The sequence below is a fragment of the Anguilla anguilla genome, chromosome 13 (genome assembly GCF_013347855.1).
Source record: "Anguilla anguilla isolate fAngAng1 chromosome 13, fAngAng1.pri, whole genome shotgun sequence".
Classification (NCBI taxonomy): Eukaryota; Metazoa; Chordata; class Actinopteri; order Anguilliformes; family Anguillidae; genus Anguilla; species Anguilla anguilla.
Window position 1 is genome coordinate 27,657,946 of NC_049213.1, and position 9,480 is coordinate 27,667,425.

Below are 9,480 nucleotides of genomic sequence, written 5' to 3' on the forward strand. Positions count from 1 at the left end.
GCAGAATCAATCATATTGACAAACCTGACAAACTCCATTTAGCTGGCAGGGTAAACAGAGAGCTGGGCCATGCGGAGCAGAGAGAAACGAGAGGCAGGCTGCGCTGTGCTCTGGCGTCTCTGGCTTTCCTCGGGATACAGACAGATTGCACGCGCAAGGTTGCTCCCTGGCTGACAAGATACAAAACTATCCAATCAACCACGCCCTTCTCCACCAATCACAACCAGCCCCCTAAACATAATCAATTCAAATGGCCCACACAATGGGGCGCCGCGGGCCGTGACTGCAGGTGAAGTAATGCCTTTGTGTGGGGCCCTTTAAAGAGACCACAGTTGACGGCTGTTAACCCTTTGACCCCTGCCGAGGCTGTGGCCCTGCTATTGAAACAATGGGAGGCTCGAGAAAAGAAACCCTTTAATTACACAACAGATAAGTAAACACAGCTATCTGGCTTGTGGAGGGGGGAAGGACAGAATTACTGGCTATCAGCCTTTTATTGTTTTTGTGCAATGAAAATGCTTATTGCCCAAATGCAGAGAATTCCATTAAAAAAAATAAAAATAAATAAAACAAAAGAAACAAACAAATATATTTAAATAGATAAATTAATACAGATAATGCAGCAGAACAACAAAAAAATAATAATTGTAGAAATACTTAATTGAAGGCTCTATTTGTATTTTTTTCTAGAGCAGTTTAGTATAACACTAGGAAATGCAATTGCCAATATTCTCTGTTAAAAAAAGAAATAAAAATATAATACTTTATATAATAATTATGCAGACACACTTATTAACATAGTTTCATTAGTGAAAACATTATCAACATGATCAATTCTAAAGACATAACCGTTTAAAAAATATTTTGTTACGAGTTGAAAGACAGTAGTCTAGATTGATATAGGAGAACAGTATCCTGCCCCCTGCTGGTTGTCTTTATAAAGCATGATGCTTACAGAAAACTAAATAGACATCCTAAAACAAATATAAGATATAAATATTATTTTAGTTCTGTACAGAACATATATTTAGAATAAAAAATGATGGGGAAAAATAATAAAAATCATATAAATCTCATTATAAGTAACTTCATCATATAATCTGCAAGGTATTTTAAAAATAAGCAGGTATTCATTAGTTTAAATAAACTTCATTATGCTACCACTTCACTACAGGCAATAACAACATTTAAACTTCATATAGACACACTGATGAACACAGAGCTTGTCAAAGGAAAAGGTAATAACCATGGGCTAATAAAATATCTGCAATGAATATCTAAACTCGAAGAATATATTCAAATTTAAAAATAAACTATGGGAAAAAAAGAAATACCACAAGTATCCATTACAAACCACTGCCTGAATAAAACCCTAACTGGAAGTCCACAAGTGTCAAAAGTGACAATTTCTGCACTTATCCTGAACTGAATATTTTGTGTAAATCCCCCATTTACTTCCCTACACAATGACAAATACACACACACACACACACACACACACACACACACACACACACACATACAGATACACACATATGAACACACACACAAATATGCATGCACTTCGATACCCATGTGCACACACACACACACACACACACACACACGCACACAGAGGCGCATGCACACACGCGTGGGTTTACGCGCATACACACACGTGCACACACACACATGCACAACACACATGCGCACACACACACACATGTATGCACACACACACACACACACACACAGACACACACACAGTGAAGCAGTGGTCTCTCTTCTGACCATGCTGCACTTCCTCCCCTGCTCCCTGGGGTAGCGCGTCAGAATATTCTCAATAAAACACCTTTTTAGCAGTAATAGGCCACTGTTCTCATTTCAGTGCTCCCAAAGGCTTCATGATAAATTTAGCAGACACACAGTTCAAGCCTTCTCTCTCTCTCCCTTCCTCCCTCTCTCTCCTCCTCTCTTAAATCCTGTGCCTATACCACCGTGCAATAATCACACATATGTATTGCATGATGCATTATCGCATGTATATATTTTATTTTTGTTTTTTATTGCAATAATTTATTTACTTCTACTAACTTCAACCGCATATCATCCCAAGCCTTAGCTTGATCCTTGAGAATTCTCTCCTGGAATAACCAGAACAAATGCTGAAAAATGTGTTCACATGACGTTCCGTCGACGGCACCAAAATATAAAGCTCATTTCCTGCCTCATTGTGTTTAAGTGAAAATATGAGCGAGTATGTCACACAGCCTAGGGTCCTTTGTGACGCTGCAGCTTAAATGGGCAATGACAAGGACACATTCCACATTACGTGCACACACATATTATGCCAAGAGAACAGCACAATATGGCCCCAAATTTAACCCCCCCTACCCCCCACCACCCCCCACCCCCAAATAAATAATTGAATTAATACGGCTTAAAAAACAATGCACCCATATGCACAAATATTTTGATATTCTTTTGGTAACCTTATATAAACACACTTAGATATGCTTATGGTAATCTTACATAATCTTACTTTACTTTTAAATACACAGGGGTAAACCAGACATTCTCTGTTATCCACAGAATCATACTTTGTGGCCGAGTGTTTTCACAGTAATTAAGAAGTCCACCAGATCACTTTAATTACCAGAGGTAAAAAATAAAAAATAAAATAAATAAAAAACTCCCACCCTCTATAGAAGCAATTTCTTACAGAAACAATGACATGTTAGTTTGTGAATCTTAATCAACTTACATGCATACTTGCATACATACATACATACATACATACATGCATGCATACATACATACATTAAAACTATACACACAGAACATGTAAACTCTCCAAAGATATTTCAGGTATTGTGTGTCTGTTGCTTGCTCCATTACAATGAACTTTAATCTCAGGCCCACAGACCCCTGGTCAACCCCACTGTCTCCCCAAAGCATGCTAATTCAGAAACATACCCAAAATGTTTCACAAGCTATCAGCTCAACCAGCGACACTGGATGTAATTGTCCGGTATGATGGTTTATTTACAAAAAAATAACAGCAATAAATGTTCTTACTCATTTATTTATAATTTTGTTATTTTCATTTCCTTCTCTATTTGAAAAAAAAAAATACTTTACAAAAAAATCCCTTGAATTATCTCCACTTAAAGATTCCTGTGTTAATATGCCGCTATGCCTACAATTTTGTTGTGCTCGCTTTATGTTACGTCTACCGTGGTTTTCAGTTAGTCAAAACAGGATACCATTTTCATATTTAATCACTGAATCCAGTGGCAAATCTTTCATGTTTTTTATGAGAAACCTAATATAAGTGGGTGGGGAAATTTTATTTTTCATGTATTTTACATGAGTTGTCATGGACTATATTTAGAAATACATCATATAAAAAAAACAGTTCAACTGCGTGGGAAAATAAACATGAATACTGCTGTCAAGATGCACAATGCAGCCACTGAGTAATGAATAATATTGTGAGAGGAGTTTTTGTTTAGAGGGATTAAGTATCATGCACATCGCCTGCAATGCAATTTAAGCTGCAATGAAATCTTTTTTTTTTAATTGGTTGCCATGTTTAGTTCATTGAAATCTAAACTATTTTGTTTCCTTTTACTGCAAATTCCTATCAACACAATGTGTCATTCACAAAGAAATGCTCAAAGTGAATTCCAGTGTTAACACGATGGGGCGTAATCCATTATCAAATTATAAATTACAAAAGTAATATTGAGTGCTGTGCTTCACGGTGTGACCTTTGTAGGTCACAGACTCTATCAGTGACACTCACCTGCTGTATGGTGTCCTGTTAGTCCAACTCATAGAGTGTTTACATTTCACCAACATGTAAAGTTCTCATCCCAATGCCTTCCCCATTCCTTTACTGCGCATTACAGATCCAAATGCATTTGCAAGTTGAAAACAGACCCGTTCTCATTTTTGGAATTCGGCATCACCTAATATGTTTGTTACCAAGAAAATAAAAAAAACAGACTCAAAAACAACAAGCGGCAGAAGTCGGACTCCCTCCCGTGAACGCGCTCTTATCTCAGCTGTTTTTTGTCGCACAGAATTTGGAAAGTCCCCCAGCTTGGACGTGCGATCGCTTCAAAACAAAGAGCGGCGAAACGCCACGCTTGGATCGAACGATGCGTACCGCAGTGAAACGACGGCGTAAACACCCGGGCCCCGTTTGGGACGGCAGACAAACCTGCTGTAGAAAAACATGGGAAACAGTCCCGGTAACTATTTGATATTTCTGCTGATAAATACATATTTTTAAATATGTGTGATCAATGGCTTATATGCATCCGTCACTTCTACCCAGAGGGGTGTAAGGGGGACATGAATCACCCTCCAACAACACATGTCTGGCATCAGGTATAGTGACGCAAAAACAAAAAACGAAACAACAGAAACTTCATCTGTGGAAAGTTGATTGGGGGGAGAGCTTGAGGGGAAACACGGGGCCCTAAAACATGGCAGCGGGGCACTTTAAGCTCTGTGACAGGAGTCAATACGACAGCCATCTGATGTCTGAGTCTTACTCACAGGCTGAGGCAGACTGTCTGGAAATAGAAGGGATGACTTCATTCAGACAGAATTATCGAAACCTGTTTCTAATATACACAGTACACATAATACGTTTTTACAATATGACAAGAAAAACAAACGACAGAAAAAAAAAAAAAAAAAGAGTCCGCTCCTTGGTTGCACAGACAGGCGGTATCTGCGATGTGTTGATAATTCTTGGTGCGTGATATCATTGCAAAGCAACGGAGACTTATGAAACAGGAATTCCCTTCACACTACCTCCATACCTTCTCCTGGGTTTTTGTTTAAGACACATGAACACACGCATGCACGCACGCACAGTCTAGTTAATGCTCAGATATCCACAGATGGATGCGAGTCACCTTTGAACACAATTTAATTAAAACCACGCACTGACGTTATTCAAATATTTTCTCCTTCGCATTTGGCGTGCTTTTTTGCTAAATACTGTTTCACCCAGTAGTCCCGGTCCCACTCAGTACCCGCTCGGTGTGCTTCAAGCGGCCTGTGTGAAACGGACACAAAGCGCGGCGCGGACGCTAGCCGCTAGCCGCTCTGATGTTGGAAAGAAGCCTTTTATTTACTGCGGGGCTCATTTCTGCGGGGTCCACACCTTGGGCGCCCGTCCCGGGGAGATTGCGGCCGTCCCCCATTGTCCCGGCGTTTCAGCTGGCTTTCCCGTTCGGGCCGGGCGCCAAAACGGGGCCGGGCGCCGCCTCGCTGTCACGCCGAGCGGCGGAATCGGCGCGCTCCAGAACCGCTCCGCCTCGGCGGTACCTCTGCGCGGCTGGCCCGGCTCCAGCGCGCCTCTCTAATGAGTTACAGATTGGGCCGCCGCGGAGTACATGTGTCAGGACAATGCCACGGCTCCACGGCGAACGCGGCCAGAGAAGGAGAGAGCGAGAAACAGAAGGATTTCTCCTCGCTGTCAGCGAGAGACGTGGCCTCTGCGTTCTATCACACGACGCGTCGCTGCGGATAGCGCACAGGGGAATACAGAGGGAACAGAAAATATTTAGCGGCCTTTCATCGTGCGCATAACTGAAGGAACATTTTCGTTTGACCCATAAATGCCCTCTGTGAGAGAAAATATGATAGAGCTAGTGAGTGGGAAAAATGCGAGAGAAATATTTCCTCATTTAAAACCTTCTAAAGAGGTGCAAATATTTAGTTGCCCTGATTTTTTTTCTCATTAATCTAAACAAGATAACAAGGCTTGCTTACACTGGAGACAGAACCACACTGAACAGAAACACACTGACAACAAGGTGATCTACAGTACTGCGGATTTACATATGAAAAGCAGAACATTTACCATTCCAATTGAATTAAATTCCAAAACCACATTTTTTCTCCTAGGTGTAGAGCAGACTGAAATATAGTAGGCCAATCAGTGCAGACCTTCATGTGCCATAGGAGCTCACGGGGTAAACATTCATAGGCTGTCAACACAAGCGACATAAATAATAAAACACAATCAGAGCAACTATCCCGATTTTTAACAAGCCTAATCTGGGTATTACGCTGATGATCGTGGAACCATGTTGACATAACATCTTCAGCCCAGCTGCTCATCGCATAATCCACTATAGGAGGCAGGATCCTTCCCATGATTCCTTGCAGCAGCGCGTAGTTAACCGCATTGGCTCCTTGGTGTTGCTACAAACGAGACTCATTTTTTTCTCTCCACGGTGAGAGTGGACTATCAGCAAGGGTCCGACAGCGTTGTTCCTAATTACCTATTTCTCCACTCCTGATCCTGCTGCTGGCATAATTAGTTACCTGGGGCTGCAATCCAATTTGAAGTGATGACAAGAAAGTGATCCATGAAAAAGTAATAAGTTAAATCCAATTTCAGCCTGCCTCTAATTAAATGCACATGGAACTAATGACTCAAACCCTACCATTTCAGTGATAACGGTAATTAGCGAGGTGGGAGTCGCTCTCTCTCTTTCTCGCCACTGTAGGTGTAAACCATGAGGTAAAGTGGCATGCACTCTTTTAATTACACATGTCATTCTGTCAGTAATTTACTCGCTTTTGACCAGTCAAGTATGTTTAGCTTCATCTCGGCCCCATGTTTAGCTCCTCTTGCCCTGCACGGCAGCTGTTTGTGCATTTTGTTACGTTAAACACCCCGAGAGAAAGACTACGTGGTTCTAAATGAAGCTTTTTTTTTTTTTTTTTTTTGCATACGCCTGACCATTGATACCAACCTCCCCCCATTAAAAAAAAAAACAAAAGCCAAAAAGCAGTTTAAAACTGATTGCCTGTCCAGGTCTAATGAATATTTTCCATGCTCGTCCTTATTATTCCGCTTCATTAAAGATTTTTTTTTTTTTTTTGAAAATATAAATGCACTTTGAGTGGGTCATCTCTCAGCTAAGCACAAGCTAGGATTGCTCTGGCACTTAGTTCTCTCCAGTAAGGCTGTGGCTGAGACGAGTGTCGCTCCAGCCATGACAGTCCCCCTCTTCCATCATAACGCCTTCCTTTTGTGGCTCTAAGAGCATCGCGCTGAAAGTGTGTCATAATTGTTGTATTTTGTTTCTTTTGATTACCTGTTCCTGTCAACTTGGGAGTCATATCCTGAGAACGCTGACTGGCGTCAACAAAGCAAATGTTGTGCATTAAGTGTCTTTTAGGCCTGACTTAATGCAGGTGCCCTGTCTTTGTAAAGAGAGCAATAGCAGTGCTTTAGATCATTATGTTCTAGTGTTTCAGAAATTGCTACTCATGAGTGTCTGAATGAAATGGCCTATACACCACCAGGAGACCAGAAGTGAACAAGAAATATATTGTACACTGATATGCGCACACAGACACACTTGCGCAGGCGTGCGCACACACACACACACACACACACACACACATGCGCACAGTACACACAGAGAACTGCACACACATGCACAGACACAGGCAGATTCACGTTCAGGAACAAGTACATAGTATTTTCTGCAAAATTAACATTTATCATGCAAAAAAAAAGGATTATACAATTCTTGTGACTTAAAATGTCAGTATCATCCAAGGAAAAACATTATGTATAACATTAAAGCAGAGGCAATTTGCCACTTATTTAGATGCCATCCTGAACTTGTGAGGTTCATAAGCACAGGCCTAAGAGGGAGGGGGTGGGCAGGCTCTTTTCAATAGCTGAGTGACAGGTTGGGCAAGCTCGCTGTATACATTAATAAATTAGAATTTTAATTTTGTCTTTGTCTGCGGGAGATGGTCTAGTACTTCACTGTGTACCAACAACTGGCTCAGCAGAGAAATCAGCCATGTGGCCTCCACTGTTGACCTCTGCTACACAATTCCCAGCCTGACTCGGGAAACCGTTTAGTTTGATCCTTTCAACTTATTTGAATCCTGACAAATACGCACACAACTGAAAGGTCAACACAGTCATATTTCATCCTCCGGAGCTATTCCTTAGACATCCGCACAACAAAGACCTTCTTTCACTACCTGACATTAGACCTAGCCGCAACAATACCTCATTAAAAAAGCCCCCCTATGGGAGAGGGAGTATTAAATATTATATATATACACACACATACATAACAGGCCACGGTATTAATTACCAAATATGCCCTGAAGTCCTTTGTAATTTCACACTGTAACAAACAACCCTCCTGTTCAAACAAAGATAAGCATCTGTAGCAGCTCAAATGGGTGCTGAAATTCAAATTGATCGTAAATGAACGTAAATATTACATCAGACAGAGAAAGCGCTACTGATTAAAAACAGAAAAGATGAAAAAAGCATGTTTTTTTTTTGCGAGAATTTGTTTTGCATCACAAAGGTTGCCCGTATAAATGCCCGTTTACCCCCCCAGCCCCGTTCCTACGCTGCTCCCCAGCGCCCCCTGCTGCTTGTGGCGAAGACGGGTCGGACTGTTTTTTTTGAGCTCCTTTCCTCCACCTTCAGTGTGGCGCTGATGAAAGGGACAGACGCAGCTGTGCTCCACAGGCCTGGTGGAGCTCAGATCTCTGCTGGAGGAGTAGAGCACCTTCATTTCCTTTCTTCCAGTTTCCCCTTTCATCCCGTCCAAGAACAGAGAAAATGCCCAAACCCCTGTCACTCCTCCGAGTTCGGCGAAAACGCGCTCCGCTACCTGCTGCCAACGGCAACAGAACACCACACCTACTGACAACAGAGTGCAGGCAATCTGTACGAGTTGCACAAAACACACTTCAATCTGCACCGCGCATTGCCAGCGGCAGCTGAACACCACGCACTGACTGACAGAGCAGAGAAACTGTACGAGTTACACAGAACGCGCTACGCCATGTGTGCTGTCTCAGCCGGCAGAACACCACGCACCAACAGGCAATACCAGACGAACCGTACGAGTTACACAAAACATAGCTTCGATATGTACGCTGTCAACAGCGGCGGAACACTACATGCAGTCTGGCAACAGAGTACAGACTAACTGTCTGAGTTACGTTAGCACTGCCAGCAAAGCACCCCCACCAGCTCACAACAGTCTGCATACAAACAAAGCACTAACTAAGTACCACGTGAACTGTGCAAAAACACACTTCAGTGTACCCTGCCAACACAGAAAACCGCAAAACACCATAATGACTGACAGCACAAAGTGAGTTACGCAGAAATACCAAATACCTGCTGCCAACGCCAGCAAAAGGCAACACACCACAAAATGGACTGACACTGAAGTACAAATAAAGTCTATTCTGCCTATTAGATATGAAAATGTGCTCCAGTGATCATTGCCAATACCCAAAACACAACACACAACAACATAGGGCACTGACTGACAGCAGAATACGATATGCAAAGCATGTTCCCAATTCCAGCAGAAACACAACACACCACAAAACAGACAGACTAGCACAGAAAAACTAATGATTGACAATGGCATCAAGAAGCGGAATTAGGACAGTTTTAGAGCCTAA

At 42.0% G+C, this 9,480-nt stretch overlaps 1 protein-coding gene across 8 annotated transcripts in view; it reads right to left on the minus strand.

Annotated features, from left to right (window-relative positions):
- foxp1b (forkhead box P1b) overlaps window positions 1-9,480 on the minus strand; it is a 175,958-nt gene that overhangs the window by 48,231 nt on the left and 118,247 nt on the right. The window lies entirely within an intron of this gene.